Raw genomic sequence first — 14,953 nt, forward strand, 5'->3', positions numbered from 1 at the left:
TACGAGTGTAATGGTGACTAAAGGGTGTTTTTTCATGTCCTCTATGCTCTAACTACGAAAATATTTGATTTACAAATAAGGAATCCTACTTCGCAGAATTTCATTTATCACGCTAGGGTCTAGAACTGATTAACCGCGATAAACGAGGGTTCACTGTACTATGAAATAGGGCATCAATTGCTCATAGACAGGTTCAAGTTGATGACGAAGAAAATTAAACAAGTTCATGAGAGCCAAACGATAACCTTGAGCATATCCCATCTGAATTTAGAGTGTACCTCAAGAACAGATTTGACACATTGGACGTAATGAGCTGATGAGCTGTGGGGGTCCATAATTTGTGCCCATTGCGAAGAAAGGCGACCCAACAGAATGTGGATTCTTAAACAATTTTATTAATATCATCTGATGTAAGTAAAAATTTTCCAAAGATAATTTAAACACTTGCCACGATACATTAACAAGGAGCTTCCAGAAGTTCTAACTGGATTCAGAAGAAGACATAAACATCGTGATGTTATTGCTGATATTAGATGGATCTTGGCTAGAAGTGGATTGAATCCATATAGACAACTATACATTTCAACATAAACACTTTGGTATCAGGACTTTATGTTGAGCCTACCAACTTTTTTGAAAATAGGATATGTAAAAGACAAGCTAAGATGTTTTCAAATTTCAAAGAAACACATTTGAAACAAAAACACAAAAGATAGCTCAGGGACCCAAGGGCGTACGGCCATGACAGACTGGGTTTGGAATAATGGGGATATTTTGTAGGACTTTTCCTAATCTCTACTTCTTGCTTATCGCTGATTATATTTATATATATATATATATATATATATATGTAGTTATTTCTAATTTAGGGATGCATAATCCACAGACATATAAATTGAGAAACCAGTCTAGCCCTCTTGCTTCAGTTCTATAGAAAATTTGTCTCTCCGAGATATCGAGACTAAAAGTTGAAGACTACAGGTTTGTTCAAACTGTACAATTTAACATGAATAGTTTTAGAATTGTGGGACTTTTAACAGTGAGCTAAGCTGAGTCTGTTCTTTCTTTAATGATACTTCTACACTTGATCTTAGCCAAAAGGCCTAAAAGCAATTCTTCAGTGATACTTCTGAATTAATTTTATACTATGCTAAATAGTTTAAGCATATGCTATGACACAATCATTACAATAATGCTATATGATGGACATTGTTATTAAATTTTTCAAATTGGGAAACCGATTTAAAGGTAACATGTATGTCTGATTATGGAGCTCTGAACATTTCACTATGATGAAAAGTTTCCACTCATTCATAGGAGCAGGGTGGAATAATTAAAAGGCCATGGGCCACAAAATCAGACAAATTTTCATCTTCCATTTAATTAATTATGTGATCTTGGCCATGTGACATGGAATCTCCAAATCTTATCTCCCTCAGTCTTTATTTTCAATCATTTTATTGGGGGCTCATACAACTCTTATCACAATCCATACATACATCAATTGTGTCAAGCACATTTTTACATTCATTGCCCTCATCATTTTCAAAACATTTGCTCGCCATTTAAGTCCCTGGTATCAACTCATTTTTCCTCCCCCCTCCCCTCTTCCCCCTCCTTCATGAATCCTTGATAATTTATAAATTATTATTATTTTGTCATTACAGACATTATATTAAGACAATGTATTAAGACATTACACTGTCCGACGTCTCCCTTCACCCACTTTTCTGTTGTCCGTCCCTCATAGAGAAGATTATATGTAGATCCTTTTAATCTGTTCCCCCTTTCTACCCCACCTTCCCTCCACCCTCTGATATTGCCACTCTCATCACTGGTCCTGAAGGGATCATCTGTCCTGGATTCCCTGTGTTTTCAGTTCCTATCTGTACCAGTATACATCCTCTGGTCTAGCCAGATTTAAGGTAGAATTGGGATCATGATAGTGGGGGGAAGGAAGCATTTAAGAATTAGAGGAAAGTTGTATGTATCATTTGTTGCGACACTGCATGCTGACTGGCTCATCTCCTCCCCACAACCCTTCTGTAAGGGGGTGTCCCGTTACCTACAGATGGGCTTTGGGTCTCCACTCTGCACTCCCCCTCACTTACAAGGATATGATTTTTTTGTTCTTTGATGCCTGATACCTGATCCCTTCGACACCTCATGGTCACATAGCCTGGAGTGCTTCTTCCATGTGGAGTTTGTTGCGTCTGAGCTAGATGGCAGCTTGTTTATCTTCAAGCCTTTAAGATGCTAGATGCTATATCTTTTGATAGCCCAACACCATTGGCTTTCTTCACCACATTTGCTTATGCACACAATTGTCTTCAGTGATTGTGTCGGGAAGGTGTGCATCATGGAATGCCAACTTAATAGAACAAAGTGTTCTTGCATTGAGGAAGTACTTGTTTCTCTCAGTCTTAAAATGAAAATGTCTCTGAGGAAGGTTCAGTGTAAGTACACATATGTAATCCTGCCATTTGGAAGACCCTCAGCAAAATGAATTGACTCAGACAATAGTCTCAAGCATAGCAACAATTGTGAGACTGTACAGCACTAAGCACCACTTTGTTGTGTTGCACATTGGACCTCTATGACTTGGAACAGACTTGGCCTGTGACAACATCAATAGTAGTTACACAATATTTAGTAGGCCCCTTCTCTTATCTTATTCATCATGGTCAATATATGTAGATGTCAATATTTGGATTAGGAACATCTCATACAGAAAACTTCACCTGAAAGTTAAGATTTGCCAGTGACGATTTGGATAATTATAGTGTTTGAAGGACATTGTTTAGCGTTTAGGCGTCTTCTTCTCTCATAGACTTCTTAGACCTAGCCTTAGAAAAGCCAAATCACTATTTCTTAGTTCCACATCCTCTTTTACACCACTCTTGTTCCCATCATCACAGCTGGATATTGAGGATAATTGGGAAGCAAAAGAATTCCACCTTCAAGTGGGGGAACAGACAGCAGGAACAGATGGAACATTTTAGAAACAGAGATTGTGATTTTATGGGCCTCTTCAAAGCCATATCAACTAAAGGAGGTTAGGGAGAAAGGAAAATGTTTTCCCTATGGCTTGTTTTTCTGAGTTGGTTATAATTCTACAAAATGAAATGAGATGTTATTCTACATCCCCTAATTTTCAAATATGGAACCTAATTTGAGTTTCATTGCTTAGAGATGTATTACCCTTTTTCAAAGGGTTGAGATGAAGGTTTGGGTAAGCAAGAGAGAAAGAATCTTAAAATGTAGACATTGTGGTTATTAAGAAATGATCTATTTACGTTCATTGGAAGAACACTGTAGATGATGTTCAAAAAGTTCATGAAAAAATCATATGAAAAGTTAATGGACTTTTTCTTTTAATTTTATTTTTTAATACTTTTATTGGGGGCTCTTACATCTATTATCACAATCCATACATTCCTCCAATGTGTCAAGCACATTTTCACATATGCTGCCACAATCATTTTCAAAGCATTCTCTTCCCACTTGAGCCCCTGATGTCAGCTCCCCATTTTTCCCCCTCCCTCCCGTGTCCACCCTCCCTCACGAACCCTTGATTAATTATAGATTATTTTTTCCATATATGACATTGTCATCTATCATCCCTCACACACTTTTCCATTATTCGTCTCCCTGGGATGGGGTTCTAGCTTGATCCTTCGGATTGATTCCCCCTTTCTCCCCCCACCCTCCTCTAATCCTCCTGATATCACTACTGTCCTTGTTGGCCCTAAGCGGTTTATCTATCCTGGATTCCCTGTGTTGCGGGCTCTCATCTGCAGCAGTGTGCATGCTCTGGTCTAATCTGATTTGTAAGGTAGACTTGAGGTCATGATAGTGGGGGGAAGGGAACGCCAAAGAGCTGGAGGAAAGTTGTGTGTTTCATCAGTGCTACACTGCATCCTAACTCGCTCATCTCTTCCCTGTGATCCCTCTGTGAGGGGATGTCCAATTGTCTACAGATGGGCATTGGGTCTCCACTCCATGACACCACGCCCCTCAACCCCATTCACCTTGGGTATGGTTTTATTCTGGGTCTTAGATGCCTGATACCTGATCCCATTGACACCTCGTGACCACACAGGCTAGTGTGCTTCTTCCATATGGACTTTGTTGCTTCTGAGCTAGATGGCAGCTTGTTTATCTTCAAGCCTTTAAGACCTGAGATGCTATATCTTTTGATAGCACCATTAGCTTTCTTCACCACATTTGCTTTTGCACCCATTTTGTCTTCAGCGATCATGAATAGACTTTTTTTTCCAGGAGCATTTTGAAGCCCCCTTCTTCTGCTATGGTCATCGTGATCATTCATTCTGATTCCTGGTTTTAGAACGCTGATTTGTTCTGAGTACACTGATTGTTAAGGAACCTAAGTACAGCTGATACACTGGTATCCACCTGTATTTAGGTTCCTTAATAATCTCACAAGAAATTCCTAGGTGGTGCAATGGTTAAGCACTCCATTACTTATGGAAACTTTGGAAGTTCAAATCAAAGCAGAAGTCCACTCTCATTTACTTTCTCATGCAGTGTTTCTTTCCCTATTTGTTTATTTCTTCTTGCCTTCTCCCCCCTTTATTCCCTTTCCCCTTTGTTTTCTTGCCCTTCTACTATCCAATGCCTATAGGTGGTATTCATCAACATAATTGATGCATACAGAAAACAGTGCTACCAATACTTAAGTGGAATTCAGACCCTAGATGCCTTTTTCTCAAAGAAGTGATTTAGTGCAGCGTCTCCTACAATGGGCTGATCATCTAAACCTTGAGATGAAGACACTGGAATCTTTATGAAAAGGTTTGTTTGAACATAGTATAATAGTTAGACAACTTTATGTCAACTTGAAAGTGTCAAGGCTGCAACCACCAGCCTGTGATCTTCCTGCATTCTGCATCATTACATGCAGCTTCATGTAATGAAGAGGGACTTGTGGACTTGAGTTGAACGTGGCTGGAACACTTTCTTGATGTATATAATTACTTCTTGATATAAAGATCTTTCTTAAACATATATGAGTGTCACTGGATTTATTTCTCTAGTCAACCCTGCCTAACACACATAGAAAATATAAGTTTCAATGATCAGAAATGACTGAACTTAAAAGTTTATTGTCATGCATAAGACTCTTGTCATTCTGAGTCTCAGTAGTGATCCAGAGAGGTGGATCAACATCATCTATACTAACACAAAGTATTTACCAGTTTCACACCCAATACTCCTACCGCCGAGTTTCTTAACTGTTCATGAATCGGAAGACTCCCAACAATGTGATCTCCTTTTCAGTTACAATTTTAATATCTCTCTAAGAAAATAGCTGAATTGCTATTGATTGAAATTTCATGCTAGTCCCTTTATGAGGAAAGATTTTCTAAATTAGTAGTTTGGAGAATGTTTTCTTTCTGAGGCATATATTTTTTCTGGATGGAGTTTATGTTTGATTACCCTAATTGTAATGTTCTATCACTTGTTACCACGGGTATGCCCTCTATCTTTATTCAATGTGGCTTTTTATATATTAGTAATTTCATAATGAGCTTTCATACTAATAGGTCTTGACAGAAACTTCACACCAAACTTACTGGCATCAAGTCGACAGAGACTCAAAGTGAAACGACAGGATGGAACCGCAATGCTTCTGTGAGTTTCCTTGACTCACTCTCGATGGGAGAGGAAGGTCTCCTCTTTCTCCCAAGGAGCAGTTGATGGTTTCACACTGCTGACCTTGTGATTAGCAGCCCAGTGCACAATCACCAGAACACCAGGGTTCCCCCTAAATATCCTGAGCTACCTACCATTCAAGACAGTCTTCTCATCTTTTTTTGTTCAACTCAGCGGTAGTAACATTGCCACACAGTTTATATCGGTTGGGTAAAATACATCATGATGCCTTGCTCAATAGTGCCTTACACCACAGACCCACCCTGAGCTCCCGCAGACTCATGCCCACTGTCAGCCCAGCTCCAGTGTGTGAACTCTGATCAGTGAGGAGCTAAACCTGAGAAAAACCCTACATAGCTGGTCTAGAACAACACAGTCAGTGCTCAGAGCAGGGTTGAAAATATACTTTAAAACAAACTTACGGCTGTGGGCTGTCAAAATTTTAAATCTTCTGGAAGTGGCAATGATTTCCACCCTAGGACAGTACATGAAGGCCTCATCCCGGGGCTTCCAGATGACACACAGTACAGCAAGGGTGACCTCTGTCATGGTACTCTTCTGAGTTATTCTCAGCACAGGCCTCCAGCTACAAATGATAAATTAAGCAGACTCGACACTGATATGTCTTTGGTCATAATCCCCTTTCCAGTTAAGATTCTCTCAGTACAGAAGGTTTGAATAACACAACAAAATCACATATTGCTTTTTCCCACCTTTTTTGATGGTGTGGGGAAAATATATATCTTTTTGCTTTTGTTCATTTTTTAAACTCTAGATTATTTAGAAACACCCCATGAACAACTTCCTCCTTTGTCAGGGGACGAAAAGAACCAGATGCCACCTGGTCACCATTACTCAACATTTTGAGCAAGGATTATGTAGACCAGTGGTTCTCAACCTTCCTAATACCCTTTCATACAGTTCCTCGTGTCGTGGTGATCCCCTAACCATAAAATTATTTCCGTTGTCACTTCATAACTGTTATTTTGCTACTGTTATGAATTGGGTGACCCTGTGCAAGGGTCATTCAACCCCCAAAGGGGTCACGACCCACAGGTTGAGAACCACTGACGTAGAAGAATCCTCACTCAAAGGGAGGAAATGCAAACCCTCCCCCCAAAAAAACTTCTGTCCCGAGATAGTACTTTAACCTTAAACCAAAAAATATCTTCTGTGGTGTTTTTAAAACAAACAACAATTAAGTCTAACCAATACAGAATGTCTGCCTTGAGGATTGTGCTCTTTTAAGATCTCCATAGATAGACTGACTGGCAGAACAACTAAAACAATTAACTAGGAAAGGTGAGAGCCTGTGAGTTGATGTGAATGAGGGAAGAACTATGTGGAAGAGGAAGGTCAGAATGGCTGCACCACTCCAGAAAGTAGTCAATGTCCCTGAATTGTCCACCTAGAAACTGTTGAAGACTGTGTGCCATGCTGCATATATTCTAAACAACACAAACACAAGATGAAATATGGACAATGTAAAAAAATATCTCGAAGCAAAGGGTCAAAATGATGTCTGAAAAAGTAAAATGAATCTCATGCAAATTTTCTGGAATTAAAGAGTGGTCATCGGTACATTACTTTGTGACTGTACTGGAAACAAAGCACGGAACCGTACATTTTTAAAGGATGTGCCGGGTATCCTTATGGTGGGTGGAGTGAACTCAACACACCAAACTCACTGCTGACTCATAGTGGCCCCCAAGGACAGGGAGAACATCCCCGGTGGGATTCCAAGACTGTAACTTCTCATAGGGGCAGAAAGCCTCCTCCTTCTCCCAGGAAGTGACTGACCAGTGGTTTTGAACTCCCACCCTTGTGGTTATCAGCCCAACAAGTAACCATAATGCCACCAAAAATCTGCTGTTAAAAAGAAGAGGAATCCCATCGGTTTGTCCTTCAAAATACATCTTGAGGTTGACAACTTATTACCTCCACAGCTGAGTCACCAGCATCTCACCTGCCTGATGTGTCCTGCTGTCACTCCTGCCCTGCCACCAACACCTCTTAACCCGAGTCACAGTACCGATGTGAAACGTGGCATCTCCCCTGTGCTGAAAACCCACCATATCTCTGTGCTTCATTGAGAGCAGCAGCGAATGTCCATTGAACAAGTCCCTTCGAAGGAGTGCTGATCTTGCTGATCTCATGTCTTTTAGTTTCCTGCTGGCTGACTCTACTCTAAATATATCCACTTCCTTTCTCGTTCCTCCTACTCATCAAGTACACTACTATTGATAGACTTATCCCCTAAAAATGAAGTCCTTGGGGCCCTGTATGGAAAAGGGCTTTCTTTTGTTATTTTTATGAGAGCACATTAGAGTCACCAAGTCCAAACTCACTGCCATGGAGTCAATTGGACTCCTCACTGGGAGAGGGTGGGTCTCAATCTAATCCTTTCTGAAACAGTTGCCTTGGAGCTGATTTTTACTCGTGTCAGAATAGAGTTGTGCTTCACAGTGTTTTCAAAGACTGATTTTTTTTTCCAGATATAGATCACCAGGAATTTTTTCTGAGGCATCTCTGGATGGACTTGAACCTCCAATGTTCAAGCTGCAGCAGAACATGTTAACTGTTTGCACCACCAGGAACTCGAGTTGTTTCTTACCCCCCAAACCCCAAAGTCACGGCCATCTATTTGATGGCACCTCATAAGACTGTTTAGAACTGCCATTGTAAGTTGCCAAGACCATAAGTCTTTATGGAAGTAGAAAGCCCTCATTCTCCTGAAGGCCTCCCAGGCTGTAAACCTTTAAGGAAAGAGACAGCCCCATCTTTCTCCCACAGAGCAGCTGACTTGGCCATTCGCAGTCCTCCATTTACCTGACAGCCCCAGTAGGGCTCCTAATTCCCTTCTAGTGACCCCTTCTAAAAGAGAAAATAGACACCTATGCACAGCAGGCCAAATGGATCACAGGCGACTCTGTGAGCAGGAGATAAACAGCCAACACTGCCCCAAAGCCACAGAAGCTGAAAGAGACATGGATCGTCCCTTAGAGCCTACACACACACACACACAGAGAGAGAGAGAGAGAGAGAGAGAGAGAGAGAGAGAGAGAGAGAGCCTAGCCTGACCAACACCTTGACTTTAGATTCTAGGGATTTAAAACTATGAGTCATTAAATTCTTATTCTCTAAAGCCACCCACTCACAGAATGAGTGAAGACGTGTTTTAATGAAGACATATGCTGTTTAAGCCAGAATTTCCTAGGTTGTTTCTCTGCTTGGAACGCCATTTCTTTGCCATGCCTTTGTGTCCCAATTTGGATCCCAGTCCCCCCCACATTTTTGCTCATCAAAATTTACCTTAAACACTCTATTTAAAATACCCCCTGTGGCCAGAAGAGTCACTCCACAACCTGACATGTCGATCACACTTTGTCTGCCCATCTCTTAGTCCCCAATGAATGTGCTTATTTAAGTGACCTATATATGACACTTATTGCTTATGCTTGTCCTCTTCCCCAAGAATTTAAGTTCCATGAGAACAGAGTTCTTTGTTTTGTTTACATCTGAATCTAACGTGCCTTCAACAGTGCTCCTAGGTCTTGCAGTCAATATTTCTGGAGTGATATAAATGAATAAATGCCTACGATTAAGGGATCCTTTACCTTGTGATAAGAAGGATATCAGAGGGTTTATGGACCCCTTATTTCATGGAAAATATTTGCCATATTTGCTCAAATGTTCATCTGGAACCACTTTCTAGAATTCTCAGAAACATCTAGGACCTAAAAAAGTGGCAGATTTTTGCTTTTGCCCTCTATTCCTCCATCCATGCTCTGAATTGAACTTTAAAAAATCTCAGACTTAATAATGCTTAAATTGTGTTGCATAATTGGACTAGATAGTTATTATGGAAGTACGTCTACCCTGAATCTTCCTTTATTTTACCCTCTTTCTCCTTATTTCCAAGGTATATTTCCTAGAGTTGAGCTTCTCAAACTGTAATGGGCATAAAAATCACCATGAGATTATGATAAAAAGTAAATGTTGATTCGTGGAGTTCTTTAGCCCAGGATACTTATTGTCTAATAAGCTCTCAGGGGATAGAGTCTGCCTTAGTTCAAATTCTCTTGTATATATGTAAGAAGGTTTCAAAAAGTTTGTGGAAAAATTCCATTATCTTTTCATTGTATTTATTCATTAGCTCTTTGATGGCTTATGCTGGGTTCCCTAGAGGAGCAAACCCAGTGAAACTTCTATATGTATGTAGTAAGGGAAATTTATATCAAGACAGTTACTTACATGGTTGTAGAAGCAGTCAAGTCCAAATCTAGGCATCTTTCAAGTCCAGGGAGCAGATGACAAACAGATCCTCCTGACTCATGTAGCAGTGGGAACTGATGTGCCTAGAACAGTATTCCTATGTTTTTCAAATAAATATTTGTGGAGTGACATAAATGACTAAGGGGGGTGGTTATTGTATTCACAAGGCCACAGACTGGCAGCTGCAGAGGCAACTGCTATAGGATGATTGGAGAAGAATTGCTGCCTTTGAATTATGGTGTCGGTTGAGAATATGGAAAATATCATAGGCTTCCAGGAGAACAAACAAATATGTCTTGTAGGCAATATAGCCAGAATGCTCCTTAGAAGGAAAGATGACAAGCCTTCCTCTCATAAACATTGGACATGTTATTAGGAAAGATCAGTCCCTGGTAAAATAGAAGGAGACCCTCGAGGGGCTACATGGACACAGCGATTCCAACAATGGACACAGACATAACAATAATTGTGAGGAGGAGGGTGGAGGACCGGACAGTGTTTCCTTTTGTTATACATCGGGTTGCTATGAGTCGGACCCAACTCAGTGCCACCTGAACAGCAGCTGTATTTTGGATGGGCCAGTCCTTGGAGAAGGACATCATGCTTGGTACAGTCGAGGGTCAATTAAAAAGAAGTAGACTTTCAACAAGCTGGCTCAACAAGGTGACTGTAACAATAGGCTCAAACACAGCAATATCTATGAAGATGGTTCAGGACTGGGTGGTGTTTCATTTGGGGCAGTGTATATATAGGTTGCTATGAGTAGGAATTTGGAGGAACTAGTGTTGGGAGCAGACGTCCACTGTGTGCCTACACAGTTTTCTCTTGTTGATGGCATTAGCCATTGATATCAATATCTGTTGATCTTTTAAATTCTTTGAGTTAACCTTGAGGCTCCACTCAAAAGATCACAGTTCCATTTTATGAGGGTTGCAGAAAAACATGTTTATTCATGTTCTTTCTTTTAGTTATTCAAATGACTTACTGCTCTTAACAGCCTGATAACTTTTATTGTATTTTTTTCTTTCCTCTCCACATAGATCAATCACTTTTCTCTCTGCAAATACCAGGGACAAAATAGACTGATGTTCAAAAAATAATGAGTACTCTTCCTGCTTTTTCTACCCTTCTCTGGCTCATAAAACTTTAGGCACAAGCCACTAACCACCCTGAACCTGTTTCTTCAAGCATTAAGGGGCAATAGTGACAGCCAACTTATCGTTGTATAAGTTATAGATGTCAACTGAGGTGGTGAAAGGGACTAACTGCACAGTGTTAAACAACTCATGGGATTGTGTTATTATGATTATTGCGTACATGTTATTGATCTATTTTATCACTAAGCTGTCATATAATCTTTAAACATAGTTGCCCAGAACCAGTTCTTTGGAATGAGGATTGGCTGGTGAATCACATGGAAATAATAAACTAGAACCAAGAGCAGGAGGACTCCGTGAAGTTACTATTAATGGGAATAAACATACATGTAAATGGCCAAGGACAAAGTTTAGACACCGCATTGATAGCCCAGTGAGTTTAAATTTTTATCATGTGGGCTGCACATTTGGCATTCAACTCAAGAGAAGTTTGCTTGATCTTTATTTGTGTACATTGAAAGTAAAACGATTCATTGTGAATAGACATATGAATCCATTGATTTGGAGTTGACTTAAATTCATAGTGACCTGGTAGGATGGGGTGGAACTATCTTATACTGTTTCTAAAGCTTCAGTCTTTACAGGAGCAGACAGCCCATCTTTCCGCTTCAGAGTGGCTGGTGGGTTCACACTGCCAACATTTTGGCTGGTAGTTGAGCGCTTTAACGATTGTGAAACCAGGGATTGTTAAATATACGAGAGCCTGTGAGAAAATGGAGTTGAAATTGAATGGATTTTTTTCCCCATGAATCTTTTAAAGTCCCACTGTGTGGTAGTGTGATAGTTAGGTTTATTGTGCCAACCTGGCCAATAGGAACATGTGGGTGGAGTTGAATCAGGTCGCAGCTTGATTGGAGGGCAAGGAGATAAATGGGTTTCCAAGGCCCACCCACCTCGGACCCCCTGATGATCAGACCAGCGTGCTGCTGCTTGAGCTTATTCTTTGCCTCTACCATGTGTGCTGCACTCCCTGTGGGCCAAGCCAACCTGTGGAGCGTGTCTCTAGAGCTTGAGCATCTTTCCAGATCTGCTTTGTCACACTGCTGGTGCATACATCACTTGAGCTTGAGGCTGGTAAATCTTATCACCTTGCATTACATGCATTCAATATCCCTTCCTGGTCTGCTTCACTAAGCTCCCCTGCCTGTTGCTGACCTACCCTGCTGTGGGAAGACTCTGTCTGTTTTGCTTGAGGGAAGACTGCTGTCTGCTTCCTTGACCTAGGACTGGCAGCCCACGTGAGCTGAAGGACCTTCAGTATATTAACTGTTCCATGAAAGTGAATTGAACTGAGCCCTCTGTACTATGGTGTGGTCTAATTAGCTGTTATATTCCTTCTCACAATATAAACCTATACTTTCATATATTTATATAGTCATAAGTGTCCTGGTTTTGATTCTCTAGAGAACCTTGCCTAACACAGGTAGTTACAAAATCTGTGTCAACGAGGGTGTTAGGAGTGAAGGGGTGGAGTCTAGTCTGTCAATCAGGTGATGCCTCCTTGTGGGCATGGCCTTCTCATGAGGATTCTAGGAACTTCCTCTCTTTCTCTGCTTCACTTTCCTGCTGTTGAGAAGCCACACTCAGAGAGCTGGAGGAGCCACATGGAGACCCATGCCAGTGCTAAGATGCTTCCACCAACACTGGATTCAGAATGCTTTTCACCAACCAACCTGTGATATTCCTGCATTTGGTATCATACGTGAGTGGCTGCATGAGTCTGAAGAGGAATTTATAGACTAGTATTGGACATATGGGCAAATATCAGCCTTATGGACTTGATCTGGACTGGGATGTTTTCTCAATATACAATTGCTCTTTGCTATAATGCTCTCTCACACACATATGAGTGTCAATGAAATGATTTCTCTAGTCGAGCTGGACTAACACACTGTATAACACAAAATAGTTCATTTCTCTATAAAGAGAAAGTTGATGACGAGTTGACTCCAATTTAATGGAAACCTTATATGAGTCAGTCCAGGTCCGTGGTTTATACAGTTTACGATGACTGTGATCTCAGAAGGGGGATCAGAAAGCCTTTCTTCTGAGGCCCCTCTGGGTAGATTTGAACCATCCACCTTTTGGATAGAATCCTAGTGCTTAACAATTTGTGCCACCCAGAGATTTCAATTTCACTATAAAATAAGAAAAATATGCAAGGGAAAATCATTTGAAGGGAAAAGAAGGGCATTAATCCAAACTTCCAATGCAAACATGTTTTCAGTAACAAAGTATTCATTTCAGAATTAAAAAAAAATCTTAGAAAATTCAAATTGTGAAGCTTTGGGTCTCCTTGAAGTAAAACAAACAAAAAAAGCAAGCAATCATCTGCTGCAGATTTGGTGAGCTATTTCCCAGTGGTCATTTTTCATAACAATCATAAAAATGGCACTTTCTCACACAGTAATCTTTGAACAAGTCTTTTTTTTAGGAGAGAATTTAGTTTTAGGGATACAATAAAAGCATTTCTCTACAACATTATGAGAGAGAGTTCAAAAAGTTTGTGGGAAACTTTCAGTCCCATTGTTTTGTGAACTTTGTTGTTTTATTGTGTACAAGAAAATGCCAGGGGATAGATGCCAACCTAGTAGCACAGCATGACTCATCAGAACATTGAGGGCAGTATCCTAGGCCCCCTTGTTCCAGGGACTTTTTGAAGCTCCTTCCTCTAGCTCTACTTGGAAGGGTTGGGGATAATAATACCACCTTTTTGGGGGGTTTTTTTGTTTGTTTTTTTTAAAGCAGTGCTGGTTTTTGCAATTTCCATATCACCTATTGTCGTGAAGTGAGATGAATTACTTATGGCTCTTCTATCCATGTCTCTGTAAGTCTCACCAGATGCCTGAGAGGACTATGCAAATGAGACTATGAAACCCCACTAGAGGGAATTAGCTTTGTCAGCCTGCTGGATTCAAAAGTGAGCCATCTCCAAAGCAGGGCAGAGAGAATTCAAAGACTACCAAGAAAGAAGAGTCACCAACAGCCCACATGGGAGATGGCCATGTGGAGTGGCCTCCTGTGAAGTGGCAGAAGCACCAGAGGTACCAGAGGCTGCAGCACTGACATCATGATTCAGAGCAGGAGAGCAGCATCAGGACCATGAGGCAAAGTGGCAGACTTCCCAGCCCACGGAACAATGCAAATGCAAAGAGGACCACTTGTCTGAAAGGCGGAGAACCAGAGACAGAGACAGTTGCTGCTCAAAAAGAGGCACTGCTTTGGATAAAAGACTGTACCTGTCAGGATTTATTTTGTTCTTTGTTTTTTATACTGACCTGTGGTAATCCATTAACATTCCTAAAAAACACCCATAATCATAAATATTAGCTGGGAGTTCCGTGTGGCCATTGCAATAGATGATTGGAGGCAGCCCAAAAGTAGAGTGTCCTAGAGGAATGGTTGGTATTTGAATATGGTTAAAGGAAGCTGGAGAGTGAAGGCATGTCTGACCTCCACCTTGTGGTAGTTGGCTGAGGACTGGTGTGGAATAGGGTTCTGGTTCCTTCCTTCTTATACAGCAAGAGGACTCCAGATGTCGCCCCAACAGCATTTCCTCCCATATTGATAGGAACTATCTAATTATCTCTCTCTTGGAAATTCTTCCTTGGGTACTGAGATATTCAGAAAATAATTTTTGTATTCTTTCCAACTGCTATCTAAAACATGCTCATAAGTCTCAATTGTAAATTACACTAATGGTCAGACATGGTTGAAAGTATGGGTGGAAGAAAGACAATGGAATAACAAGTGATCCAAATAGGTGGTGAGGAGGGTGTAGGAGGCCTGGTAGGGTGTGATCAAAGGTAATAGAACCAAGAGGAATTACTGAAACCCAAATGAAG

The sequence above is a fragment of the Echinops telfairi genome, unplaced genomic scaffold (genome assembly GCF_000313985.2).
Source record: "Echinops telfairi isolate 266 unplaced genomic scaffold, ASM31398v2 ScPeMD7_3;HRSCAF=10, whole genome shotgun sequence".
NCBI classification, from domain to species: Eukaryota; Metazoa; Chordata; class Mammalia; order Afrosoricida; family Tenrecidae; genus Echinops; species Echinops telfairi.